Genomic DNA, 13889 nt, shown 5'->3' with positions numbered 1-13889 from the left:
GGGATACTAATTTCCAGTGTAATTTAATAAAAACATAGTTGTGGCCAAAATTATTCAAACACTAATATTTTCACCAGTTAAAAAATGGTTTTAAGTCAGTTTTTTCTATCTTTTCCTGTAATGTTTCAGTAGGAAATATCAGTTCACATTTCCAAAGATTAATTTTGCCATTAATATTGTAATAATTCAGTGAGATTTGCTCAAGTAGTCTGACAACAGCCAGTGCTCTACACAGAGATCTGATCTCATCATCATCCAGTCTGTCTGGAATGACATCAAGAAACAGAACAAACTGTCTGAAAAAATCCAGAAGAACTGTGACAACGTTTCCAAGATGCTACAAGAGACCTACCTGCAAAGCAAAAACTGTGCACCTAGGGCAAAAGCTGCTTTAAACGCAAAGGATGGTCACACCAAATGTTGATTTCATTTAGTTAATAGAAGTTAATTAAGAAAATCATTTTATGACATAAATTTCGACAGCATCCTCATTTTACAGCATTTTTACACAAGTGCCTAAAACGTTTAACAGTACTGTAACTTTGCAGGTAGGTTTCTTGAAGCATCTTGGAGATGTTGCCACAGTTCTTCTAGATTTAGTTTGTCTTAGTTTGTTCTGTTTCTTCATTCCAGAGAGACTTGATGATGATCAAATCTCTGTGTGGAGCACTGGCTATTGTCAGACTCCCTGTGCAAACAAAAGTCTCTCTGGATTATTACAATTAACGGCAAATTAAATGTTTAGAAATGTAAACTGATATTTCCTACTGACACACTACAGCAAAAGACAGAAATAACTGACTTAAAACCATTTTAAGCTGGTGAAAATCCTAATAATTTTGGCCACCATATATATAAAATTACCAAATCATCTTTTGTATGAATGAAAAAGGTCATTGGATCAAAATTAAGAACAATTTATAGGGAATTGTCTCAGATCTGGGAATCAGTGCCTGCCCCTGGTCCAGATTGTGTAGTTTCTACATGGTAGTGCAGCAGGTCAGTAGAACATGGACCTATTTCTGCGAACCTGGCAAATCACCTGCCCAGTTCAACTTGGACAGCGTCCAGATGTTAGTGTTTCCTTCACAGTGGGGTGCAACCTCTGAGAGCATCTTTCTATGTTCAGCATCTCAATGATGGAGCACCTGCCCCCGTGGACGAACAGAGGTTCAGAAGAGGGGTGAAAGAAAGTAAGGTGAAGGACAGAAGGTGAAGCAGAAAGTGTAGACTTTCTTTGTGCAAATGGGGTCTATAAAACCCTTATTAGTCTTAATGACCAGTTGGGGTTTACATGTCACTTAATCTACAGTATTTTAGTGCAATAACTTGTGGATTATCCATCAATGAACATGAATGAGTACATTTATTGGAAAACCTGTTCAGACAGAGGTGAATTAAAAAAGAAAATGGTAAAAACGAGAACGAGGGAGAGAGAAAATAGTTGTCACACAAGGTCTAATGTATGGGGGGGAAATCAGTAATAGGTCATGTAGTGAATGTTAGACACTAGAGATCCTCTCTGGAGACTGAGGATATATGTAGGTCTTCTATATGCAGAAACTATGTGATCTATTGAATAGGGTGAGGGCTCTGAGGTCTTAACATATTAATCTCTCCAACTTCGCTCTTTTCAGTAGTTGTTTTAGGGGTGTTTTGGTTGTTTCTAGGTTATAAGAGGAATAGTTCACCCAAAATAATACATTTTCCTATTACTCCTGATCTTGTCATTAGAAACCATGCTATTTTTTTGACCAAATCAATGCTGTTCTTTTGAACTTTCATCAAATAATCCAGAATATTAAACAACACAGTTTTCAACATTGATGATAATAATAATAAGTCATTCTTGAGTGTCAAATTAGTAATATTTCACAATATTGTTGTTTGTATTGTATATTATGGTCAAAGCCATTCAGACTCAGTGAGCATAAAATACTTGTTTCCAGTCAAAATATCTAAAAAAAAAAAAATTTAATCAAGAAGGATTTTCTATTTACTAATTTGTATTTTTTTTGCAATCAAAAAGTTGTTTTTGATTGCTTCTATTGTCCTCTTTTGTAAGTCGCTTTGGATAAAAGCATCTGCTAAATGTCTAAATGCAAATGTAAAATTAAGTGAGTTTTTGCTTAAGATAAATAATCTTCAAACAGAAAACAAGATTATTTTTCTTACCCCATTGGCAGATAATTTTGCTTGTTTCAAGCAAAAATGCACTTTTTCAGAAAACAAGAAAATGTTTTTTTTCTTGTCTAGAAAAAATTCTTCTTGATTTAAGAATTTTTTGATATTTTGGCTGGAAACAAAACAAAAAAATCTAAGTAAGAAAAGCATTTTTTGCAGCGTGGGTTGTTTTGACCCAGCAGTTTGGTTAAATGTTTTAACAAATACTATATTTCTTGCTTAAAATTAACCCCAAATAGGTTGTAAATTAAAAATCAGACACAAAATCACTAAAGGCATCATCAATAATAATCAAAAGGTGAATGTTTATTAATTAGCAATTTAAAAATGCTTAGTATTTAATTATTATTTATTCAACTTATTAATAAATGCTTGTTTATAAATCTCCAACCTATTTTGGGTTCATTTTAAGCAAGAAATATAGAAACTATAGAAACTATCCAGTAGTAGTTAAACTTAATCTCCACAGTGGCTTTCGAATCAAACATGAGTGATCAATGACTTAAATTTTCCTCAGATAAAACCTATGACATGGAATATAGTGAATATGGATTATTTTTACTATATATTTTCATTTAAATTTATTTGTTTATTTTAGCTCAATCTTTTTCTCTCTATGAATGTTCTTAAAACCTGAACTAAAATAAACAATAAATAAATAATTTTGACTGACACGCACAGTACATATTGACAAGAATTTTTCATTTTTGAGTGAAAATGAATCCATTTAAACATCTAGGTAAACATTATTTCTAAAGCATATTTCTGCGGCTCTGTGAGGAGTACATTCATCTGGTTACATATGAATGAGACGTGCACCATAATGTGGTCTCAATTCCTTCCCCCCGTTCTCTCTCTCAGAGCGTGTGTGAGAGAGAGGGAGAAGATTTACACAGGTGTGGGTGTCCTTTATTGTCACCTGTCATTTGGCTGTCTGTGCCAGCAGTGTCATAAATCATTCTCAAATGGAGCTTTTCAGCAGAAAGTGACTGATTAATGTTCCTGTTCTTCCTCAGACTAGCACCTGACACCCAGAGAGACAGTGTTAGCAAACTTCTAGACATGACCCACACAAACTTTTTTTGCTAGAGTTACGCCGCATGGTGACAGGAAGGTTTTAAAATAACACAGAGGTGCTATGATCTGTGTTACCATTCATATTCAGATTTGCCTTCTTTGTTGTATAAGCTTTACATTAGTTATGGTGTGTTCCAGATATAGTGGACTTCAATTGGATATGAATCTGGCTTCAAATCTTGTAGCATTTTGTAATATACACTGCTGTTCAAAAGTTTTGGATCGGTAAGAATTTTTATGTTTTTTAAAGAAGTTTCCTATGCTCATCAAGGCTGTGATTATTTGATCAAATATATATAAATGCAATATTGTCAAATATTATTACCATGTAAAATAACGTTTTTTTTTTCTATTTTTACTATACATTAAAATCTAATTTATTCCTGTGATCAAAGCTGAATTTTCAGCATTGTTACTCCAGTCTTCAGAGTCACATGATCATTCAGAAATCATTCTAATATGCTGATTTATTATCAATGTTGGAAACAGTTGTGCTGCTTAATATTTCTCTCTCTTTTTTTTTTTTTTTTTTTTTGGAACCTGTGATACTTTCAGGATTTTAGGATTTTATTATTTTAAATAAATGCTGTTCTTTTAAACTTTTTATCCATCAGAGAATCCTGAAAAAGTATCACAGGTTCCAAAAAAATATTTGGCAGTACTGTCGCCAACATGGATAATTCTAATAATAAATCAGCATATTAGAATGAATTCTGAAGGATCATGTGACACGTAAGACTGGAGTAATGGCTGATGAAAATTCAGCTTTGCATCACAGGAATAAATTATATTTTAAAGTATATCAAATTATTTATATTGTAATAACATTTCACAATATTACTGTTTTTTTCTGTATTTTTGATCAAATAAATGCAGCCTTGATGAGCATAAGAGCCTTCTTTAAAAAAAACATCACAAGGCTATCTTTTTTAATGCTTTTGAAAGAGCTGCACTTATTTGATCAAAAGTTTTGTGAAATGTTATTGCAATTTAAAATAACTGTTTTCCATTTTAATACATTTTAAAAGTAAACAATTTATTCCTGTGGTTGTAAAGCAGCCATTACTTTGTCTTTAATGTTACATGATTCTTCAAAAATCATTCTAATATGCTGATTTGGTGCTCAAGAAACATTAAACATTATCTTATTATTATAATGCCTTATATTTTTTGAGATACATTTTTTCAGGATTCTTTGATGAATAAAAAGTTCAAAAGAACAGCATTTATATTAAATTTAATAACATTTATTGTAAATATTATAACTCTAAATATTAATCTTGTGGAACAGTGTGGAAAAGTTTTTTTTACTGTCAGTTTGAATCAATTTAAAGGATAGTTCACTTCTAGAATAAAAATGGATTTAAAAAATGGAGCTAGTGAAAGGTGAGCATTTGTGGTTAAAAAGTATATAAATTTGTATTTTTTTTTTTTTTTTTTTTAAAGAAATGACTAATCATTTCACTAGATAAGACCATTACTACTCGTCTGGGATCATGTAGAGCCCTTTGAAGCTGCATTACAACTGCAATTTGGACCTTCAACTGTTGAAGTCCACTATATGGATAAAAATCCCTATTGAAGTCCACTATTTGGATTAAAATGGACAGAAAAAAATATACAAACGCCATTTTTTTTAATGGTATAGCGTACTTCCTTTTGCCTGTGCCACAGCAAGAGTTTGAGTATGAGGTGAGAAGTGGTAATCTTTCATAAGCGAGCCCTAAGGTTAAACATTTTCCTCTAATGGCTTTTTCTTTTAATATATTGTGCCTTAGTTTGACACAGTTCTAGTTTCACCATTGCAAGACCTGCTGATGGATGGGTCTGTAAAAACCACCAGATGTGGCTTTTAGAGTTGCAAAATACCACAGGACACACTTAACAAGCACCTTCTGAACAAATGTAATGCTCTCGGTCACGGCTAAAACTATTCGCCGAGATTCGCCTATTCACAAACAATGCTAAAATATGTCTTCTATGTTCTCTCCTGTGCAATTGTGTGTTGCATTGAAAGACATGAATTTTGACTATGTAGTACATTGGCTAGGTCAACTTTTACAGGCTCGCGCTGTCATTTCTCTATCATCCGGAACAATAGTGAGCGGAGAAGTATCTGTTGAGAGAGATGGCAGTTGATGCGGGAAGTGGAGTGCTTTAAATTGCAGTGATAGGCACCGCCGTTCACATTGGGCAAATGCCATCTGTTCCCAATGATGGCCATATGGTTAGCTTTCTTTCCCAGGGTATAAAATACAAACAAATGTGTCAGAATGCAAGGGCTTTTTCCACAGACGCGCAGCGACTCGGCTAGAGGCAGCATCGCGATGTGCGAGGAAGTAATTGCTATCGCCACATTTATTATGAGTTTGTTGTTGTATCTTTTTCGGGTGAGAGAATCTGTCATGGCCGAGGAACGGGACATTTTCAGTGTGTTACTGGGAAGCGAACACTTCCTTGTCAACCCATCACTGTAGTGACTTTTTTTTTTAGGGCTAGGAGCCCTTTAAGTTTCACAAACAAGTCCTCTCCATCATGTTTTCTGACTGACTGACTGACTGTGGGAAATCGTCATTGTGTCTCTCCATCATTTTGCCTTTGTTTTGGTGGCTAGTGTTGGAAATTTGCAGACACAATTAGGTTTTGTTTAGCATGAGGCAGGCGTAGATCTCCTGGCGTCTGAGTTTGTACTTTGCATGTGTGTGTGCATGTGTGTACGTGTGTGTGTCGGTGGGTGAATCACTGAAGCCTGGGAGAAGGCCGTGGCCCCACCTCACATGGCAGAGACGAGCTGAAAGGCTCATTAATCAAACTCCGAGTCACAGATGTGATGGCTTCCACACAAACTGCCAGCAGACTGTGAAAGTCACATCCAACAGAGTCAACTGTCAAGCAGCTAGGCCACCATTTCCACCCCGCCCGGCTCATTCCTCATTCCTTTCCTCTAAAATTCTTTTCCATCCATTTATTATTTCCTTCCTTCCTGTCTCACACCTCTAGTAATGATCAGTTAGAGCCCCGGTTTACTGCTGAAGTATATCACAATCTAAATCTTTTTTTTTTTTTTTCAGATGCCCTTCTTGATGAAATGTATGCTTTGTGTTTCGTTTGTGTTGTTTTGTTTTGCTTTCGTTTTCTTTGTTAGAAATAAACTTGCCAAGCTGGTAGCTAATTTACTAGCATGTAGACTACCAATATTTGTTTTATTTAATTTGGAGAAAGTAAATGTCTTTGTTTTGTTTTTGTTTGCTTTGTTTGAAATACACTTGCAGAGCTGGTAGCTAATTTGCTAGCATGTAAACTACCAATATTTGATTTGATTTGGAGGAAGTAAATTGTTTAGTTTTGTTTTGGTTTTGTTTGCTTTGTTGGAAATAAAATTGCAGAGATGATAGCTAATTAGCTAGCATGTAAACTACCAGTTTTTGTTTTTGTTTTGCTTTGCTTTCATTTGCTTAACCCTGCTGAAAAAAAAAACAGCCTAGGCTGGTTGGCTGGAAGTTTTAGCTGGTCTCCCAGCCTGACCAGCTATGACCAGGAAAGTGACCAAAACCTCTCTAAAACCAGCTTGCTGACCAACTATAACCAGCTAAAATCAGCCTGGTTTTTTTTTTTTTTTTTTTTTTTTTTTTTAGCAGGGAAATGTTTTGTTTTGTTTTCATTTGCTTTGTTGGAAATAAACTTGCTAATCTGGCAGCTAATTAGCTAACATGCAAACTACCAATTTTGTTTGTTTGGTTTGGAGGAAGTTAATATTTTAATATTTTTTTTATGTGTTTTGCTTTTGTTTGCTTTGTTGGAAATAATTTGCCAAACTGATAGCTAATTTCCTAACTTATAAAGTGCCAAAATTTGTTTGATTTGATTTGGAGTAAGTAAATGTATATATATTTTTTTCGTTTTGCTTTTGTTTTCTTTGTTGGTAAGCTAAGTTACATTTAACAGAAGTTTTGTTTTGCTTTTGTTTGTTTTTGTTTGCTTTGTTAGTAATAAAGTTGCTAATTAGGTAACATGTAAACTACCAATTTTGATTTGGTTAAATTTGGAGAAAGTTTGTTTTGTTTTGCTTTCATTTGTTTTCATTTGCTTTGTTGGTAATAAACTTGCTGAGCTGATAGCTAATTAGGTAGCATGTAAACTACCAGTTTTTGTTTGGCCAATTTTTTTGGTGGAAGTAATTTTTGTTTTGTTTTGCTTTTGTTTGTTTTTGTTTGCTTTGTTGCTAATAAACTTGCTGAGCTGATAGCTAATAGGTAGCAAAAAACGACCAACTTTTGTTTGGGTAAATTTGAATGAAGTAAGTTTTGTTTTGTTTTGCTTTTGTTAGTTTTTGTTTGTTTTCGTTTGCTTTGTTGTTAATAAACTTGCTGAGCTGATAGCTAATTAGGTAGCATGTAAACTACCAGTTTTTGTTTGGCAAATTTTTTGGTGGAAGTAATTTTTGTTTTGTTTTGCTTTTGTTTGTTTTTGTTTGCTTTGTTGCTAATAAACTTGCTGAGCTGATAGCTAATTAGGTAGCAAAAAACGACCAACTTTTGTTTGGGTAAATTTGAATGAAGTAAGTTTTGTTTTGTTTTGCTTTTGTTAGTTTTTGTTTGTTTCCGTTTGCTTTGTTGGTAATAAACTTGCTGAGCTGATAGTTAATTAGGTAGCATGTAAACTACCAGTTTTTGTTTGGCAAATTTTTGGTGGAAGTAATTTTTGTTTTGTTTTGCTTTTGTTTTTGTTTGCTTTGTTGCTAATAAACTTGCTGAGCTGATTAGGTAGCAAAAAACGACCAACTTTTGTTTGGGTAAATTAGAATGATGTAAGTTTAGATTTATGTTAGTTAAATTTGGAGAAAGCTTGTTTTGTTTTGTTTTGCTTTCCTTTGTTTTCGTTTACTTTGGTAATAAACTTGCTGAGCTGATAGCTAATTAGATAGCAATAAACTACCAACTTTCGTTTGGGTACATTTGAAGGAAGTAAGTTTTGTTTTGTTTTGCTTTTGTTAGTTTTTGTTTGTTTTCATTTGCTTTGTTGGTAATAAACTTGCTGAGCTGATAGCTAATTAGGTAGCATGTAAACTACCAATTTTTGGTTGGTTAAATTTGGAGGAAGTAAGTTTTGTTTTGCTTTTGTTAGTTTTCGTTTATTACCAACAAAGCAAATGAAAACAAACTTACTGAGCTGATAACTAATTAGGTAGCATGTAAACTACCAACTGTTGTTTGGTTGAATTTTGAGGAAGTAAGTTTTGTTTTGCTTTTGTTAGTTTTCGTTTGTTTTCATTTGCTTTGTTGGTAATAAACTTGCTGAGCTGATAGCTAATTAGTTAGCATGTAAACTACCAATTTTTGTTTGGTTAAATTTGGAGGAAGTAAGTTTTGTTTTGCTTTTGTTAGTTTTCATTTATTACCAACAAAGCAAATGAAAACAAACTTGCTGAGCTGATAACTAATTAGGTAGCATGTAAAAACTGTTGTTTAGTTGAATTTTGAGGAAGTAAGTTTTGTTTTGCTTTTGTTAGTTTTCGTTTGTTTTCATTTGCTTTGTTGGTAATAAACTTGCTGAGCTGATAGCTAATTAGTTAGCATGTAAACTACCAATTTTTGTTTGGTTAAATTTGGAGGAAGTAAGTTTTGCTTTGCTTTTGTTACTTTTTTTTTTTTTTTTTTTTTTTGCTTTGTTGGTAATAAACTTGCTGAGCTGATAGCTAATTAGTTAGCATGTAAACTACCAATTTTTGTTTGGTTAAATTTGGAGGAAGTAAGTTTTGTTTTGCTTTTGTTAGTGGGTTTTTTTTTTTTTTTTTTTTTTTGCTTTGTTGGTAATAAACTTGCTGAGCTGATAGCTAATTAGTTAGCATGTAAACTACCAATTTTTGTTTGGTTAAATTTGGAGGAAGTAAGTTTTGTTTTGCTTTTGTTGTTTTTTTTTTTTTTTTTTTTTTTTTTTGCTTTGTTGGTAATACATTTGCTGAGCTGATAGCTAATTAGTTAGCATGTAAACTACCAGTTTTTGTTAATTAAATATATTTGAAGGAAGTACTTTTTTGTTTTGTCTTTAGAAGTAAACTTGTTGAGCAGATTAGCTAATTAGCTACCATCTAAACTACAAATCTTTTCTTTTCTTTTGTACTTGCCAAGAAAATAGACAATTTGCTACTGACTAAACTACCCTAAGTCATTCTAAAATAAACAGCCACTATAATCTGTTATTCCAGCTTTGCAGGGCTTCGGTTTGTTTTTGTTTTTTGGCCCATCAATATTCCTTCACAACATCCTTGATTACGGCACACTCCTTAACTCAATTCAATCCGTTCTCTCACTTCCAGTCTTCTCTCTCTCTTAGTGAAGTACCATTATCTCCCATAATCTATGATCCTAATCTACAGCCGTCACAACCAGCTCAATCATAGCCAGCGCAGAGCTTTAATCAGACACCCACTGCCATCTCCCACATTGTGATTGACAAAGCCACCCTGCCAGCCTGAGAGGAGAAAAATAATAATAAAATAAATAAACTGTGTGGTCCCTGGATGGAAGAGGGCCAGTGACAGGCTTCCACGCTGGGGGCCCGGTGTCAGTGCACTGGCAGTCTCATCACACTGCCACCAGAACCCAGCCATTTGCATCCAGGCCAGGGACAGATAATTAGAAGGATTCCTGCCTGTCAGCATTAATCTGGCCAGCGGTGAAACGCTCTGACAAGGAAATGGAGATGGAGAGCTTTAGCTGGAGCCAATGCTGAAGGAGAGTGTTGTTCAGTAGAGGCAATCATAGCTCCTTACAAATAAGAGTGATAATATTAGTGGCCTATAACGCTAATTCATTTGAAGTGCACTGAATGCTGATTTGTTACACCTGTATTTAATATGGATGACTTGTTATACATGTATACAATGAGTAGTTTAAGCATAACTTTACTTAAGTGTGCTGTTATCTTACAATGTAAAAGTACTGTAAAAATTGTTTTGTAAAAGAAGCATTAAAGGTGAAGTTCACTTCCAGAACAAAAGATTACAAATAATTTACTCACCCCCTTGTTATCCAAGATGTTCATGTCTTTCTTTCTTCAGTCGAAAAGAAATTGTTTTTTGAGGAAAACATTTCAGGATGTCTCTCCATATAGTGGACTTCTATGGTGCCTCTGAGTTTGAACTTCCAAAATGCAGTTTAAATGCAGCCCAGACGAGGAAGAAGGGTTTTATCTAGTGAAACAATCAGTTATTTTCTGAAATAAAAAAAGACTGTTTATATACTTTTTAACCTCAAATGCTTGTCTTGTCAAATCTCTGTGTATGCTCTGTGTATTCGCTGTACATCGCTGTTTTACCTTTTTTTTTGTAAAGGCCGTTTGACCTTCTTTGCATGTTCACTTTGTAAGCACTGGGTCAGTACTTCTGCAGCGATGTAGGGCGATTTGGAAGTTGGAGGAGAACATGAGATGGGAGTTTTTCGACGTACCCTAACTGTCTTGTACCAGAATACACAGAGTACACGCAGAGCTAGACAGGACGAGCATTTGAGGTTAAAAAGTATATAAATTGTACTTTATTTTAGAAAATAACCAGTCATTTCACTAAATAAGACCCTTCTCTCTCAGCTGGGATCATCTAGAGCCCTTTGAAGCTGCATTTAAACTACATTTTTGAAGTTCAAACTCGCAGACACCATAGAAGTCCACTATATGGAGAGAAATCCTAAAAAAAATTCCTCAAAAAACACAATTTCTGTAAATTTTTGTTCTGGAAGTGAACTTCTCCTTTAAGTTATTTGTCTGTTCACATGCACTTTGTAAAAGCTAGTTGTGTCTTTTTTTTTTTTTTTTTTTTTTTAAAGTATGACCTCAGGGGAACATTTATTGTTAATTGCTTTGAAAAGTTTGAAAAGTGTTGTGTATTAGAAGTATATATAATGCTAAAATGATCTTCTATCACTCTTGATTATTCTCATGTATATTATTTTGGATTTAGTTACGGCAAACATCTCTCTGATCAAATATTGTAAAGTCTGAATGCTATAAATACTAACTAATGCCCTATAAATTAAATTATATTAAATAAAATAATAAATAAATAAATAATGTGTTGGAACGACATGAGTAAATTATGACAGAATGAACTTTCCCTTTAAATTGCTACTGGCTTAAGAGTGTTGAATAAAAGTTGTATTAAGTTAGTCTCGACTGCCTCTCTGGTCTTAGACAGTACATGTTGCCGTTTTACTTCTGGCATTGTTCACTTGTTTCTTTCTTCTGATGAGTGTAGTGTCTTGGCCTAGTGTATCGTACTTCTATACGGTGTCTAGGGTTCTGTCATAGGAGCCCTGATCAGACGTGACCTTCCCTCTCTGCTGACTTTACATGGCCTGAATGCCACTGTCTCAGAGTACCTTTAGAGGAACTGAGGACTGTCATCCTGTCAATGAGATGGTGATCCTGGTGCTCCGCAGAGGTGCTACAGATCCCCCGGAGCCCTGAGTCCTGACTGATATAGGGGCCATGGTGCCACTCTGGCCCCTAGGCAGATGGTCAGCAAGCTCCCTGAAAGCCGAGGGCACCTGGGTCTTTCATTGGCATTCAGTGGCCACTTTCAAACTCTGCCCCTCAGAGGTAGCTAAGAAGGACAGAAGGAAGGATGAAGGTTGCTCAGACATGGTTGATGAGGAGAAGGTCTGTCACCACATCTGCCCTTCTGCAACCTTTCTGGTTGAGCACCACACACTAATTAAGAAGTGTGTGCACAGGTAACCATTTTGCAGTTTCCGCCCTGATTCTAAATTGGCATGATTCTGCAGAATAGAGTTAACCCTTATGTTCCGTTTGTGGTGTTGTGGACCCCAAAACCCATTTTACAACTTGGAGAAAACCAAAAAAGTTAAAATGTGTAAGTTTGATACTCTAAACGATACTTTTATTTGATATTAATTTAAGTTGATATTAAGTGTTATTGTCAGTCCAAATTTTTTTTTTCAAGTAACTAGTCTAGTAACACTTTTTAAAATAAGTAATGGCAGTTACTTTGTTTTCCCATTTACTGACTGTCTCCTGTCCCTGTGTTGAGAGAAATCGAAAGTACAAAGGCATTGTGTGCGCTATGTAAACCCGATGTTACTGTAGTTCTAGACTAACTGTGAACATGCATCAATTCATCTCACTCGCAAATAAACAGATTTAGTATTCATCAAAATTTATTAAAACAGTGAAATGCAAATTCAGAATATGATGCAGTTAAATATGTTAAATAACACAAATATCCTTTATGTATTTAATCCCATTTTATTAACCAGTGTCTTTGCTGCTGACCTTTAATCCAATTCAACCGTACTAATAAGCAAAAGTGACTTTAGATAAACAAACATTTGTGCTTCATTGTTTGTTTGTTTGTTTGTTTGTTTTTTCATTGCTGAAGAGTGTTGAACCTTCTTCTCTTGCATTCTACTGTACAGACGTGAATTTACTTTTCCTTCAGCCTTGAGGCTTATTCATTTGACTTTTTGGTGTGACAGGGCTTTTACATTTGCTAAAAATAGAACTTTTTATATTAAAGACAAACAAGCAAGCCCTGCCCAGATTAGCAACGCAAAATTAACGTAACGCATTACTTTTAATAAGAAGTAACTAAGTAATGTAATTAGTTACTTTTTTAGGGAGTAATGCACTATTGTAATGCATTACTTTTAAGAGTAACTTTCCCCAACACTGGTTGTTGTCTGATATACTGCCATTTATTTTTATTATTTTTTTTTATTTAGGAAGGATGTTGTAAATTGATCTAAAGTAATAATAAAGATGTTTATAATGTTACAACTCAATTAATCAAAGACTCCTTAATATCACAGTTTCTACAAAAAACATCAAGCAGCACAACTGTTTTTAACATTGATAATAATTAGAAATGTTTCTCAAGCTCCAAATCAGCATATTAAAATGGTTTCTGCAGGATCATGTGACACTGAAAACTGGCCATCACAAATAAATTACATTTAAAAATATATTAAAACATTAAAATATTTATTTTTTTAAGCATTTTAACCTTTAAAAATTAATAGAAATAACATTTGACCAGTAGTATGTATAATGATAATAATGTAGTGTACACATGACTTGTAGTTGTTTAGGAACTGTTTAGGAAGCATATGTTCCATGTTGTCTACATTTTAAGTGTGATATTTTGATGGTTAAATGTATGAAACAAGGTTAGAGTATTCTCCTCAGTGCTCTGCTGAGGATTGTCTTGATGTGACAGGCTGCTATGTCAGCTCAAGTTGTTTTTGACAGAACACTAAGAAAAGAGGAAAAAGAAATGCACACTGAATTCCTCTTTAGAAGCTGCAGTCTCTGGAATAATCTTTTTTCCTTCTTTTTTTCTGTCTTTGGTTAGCGCTATTAATGACAAATAATTTGTGATGTTTCATCCTCTCAGGTCTAACAATTATACTATAGTGCATTTCTTATAGCAGTTTGTATTCCAATAAGTTGCATTTATAAAGCAGCTCTCATTTTTCACATCTCTGCTAATACACAGTGACATTATGTGCATTTTAAGTTTTGATGCTAAACCCAATGGCACAATTAAACTTGGGCTTTGGACCAACAAATGTTAAAACAGTTTAACTAGATTTGAACTCCCTCTTGATGACGTC

General features: G+C 34.1%; 1 protein-coding gene across 1 annotated transcript in view; it reads left to right on the top strand.

Annotated features, from left to right (window-relative positions):
* The window catches only part of kiaa0825 (KIAA0825 ortholog), a 167184-nt gene that overhangs the window by 78419 nt on the left and 74876 nt on the right, over positions 1 to 13889 (top strand). The gene's annotated exons all lie outside the window — the stretch shown is intronic.

The sequence above is a fragment of the Garra rufa genome, chromosome 5 (genome assembly GCF_049309525.1).
Source record: "Garra rufa chromosome 5, GarRuf1.0, whole genome shotgun sequence".
Classification (NCBI taxonomy): Eukaryota; Metazoa; Chordata; class Actinopteri; order Cypriniformes; family Cyprinidae; genus Garra; species Garra rufa.
The sequence above is the reverse complement of the archived record's forward strand: the minus strand, read 5'-3'. Positions and strand labels throughout refer to the sequence as shown.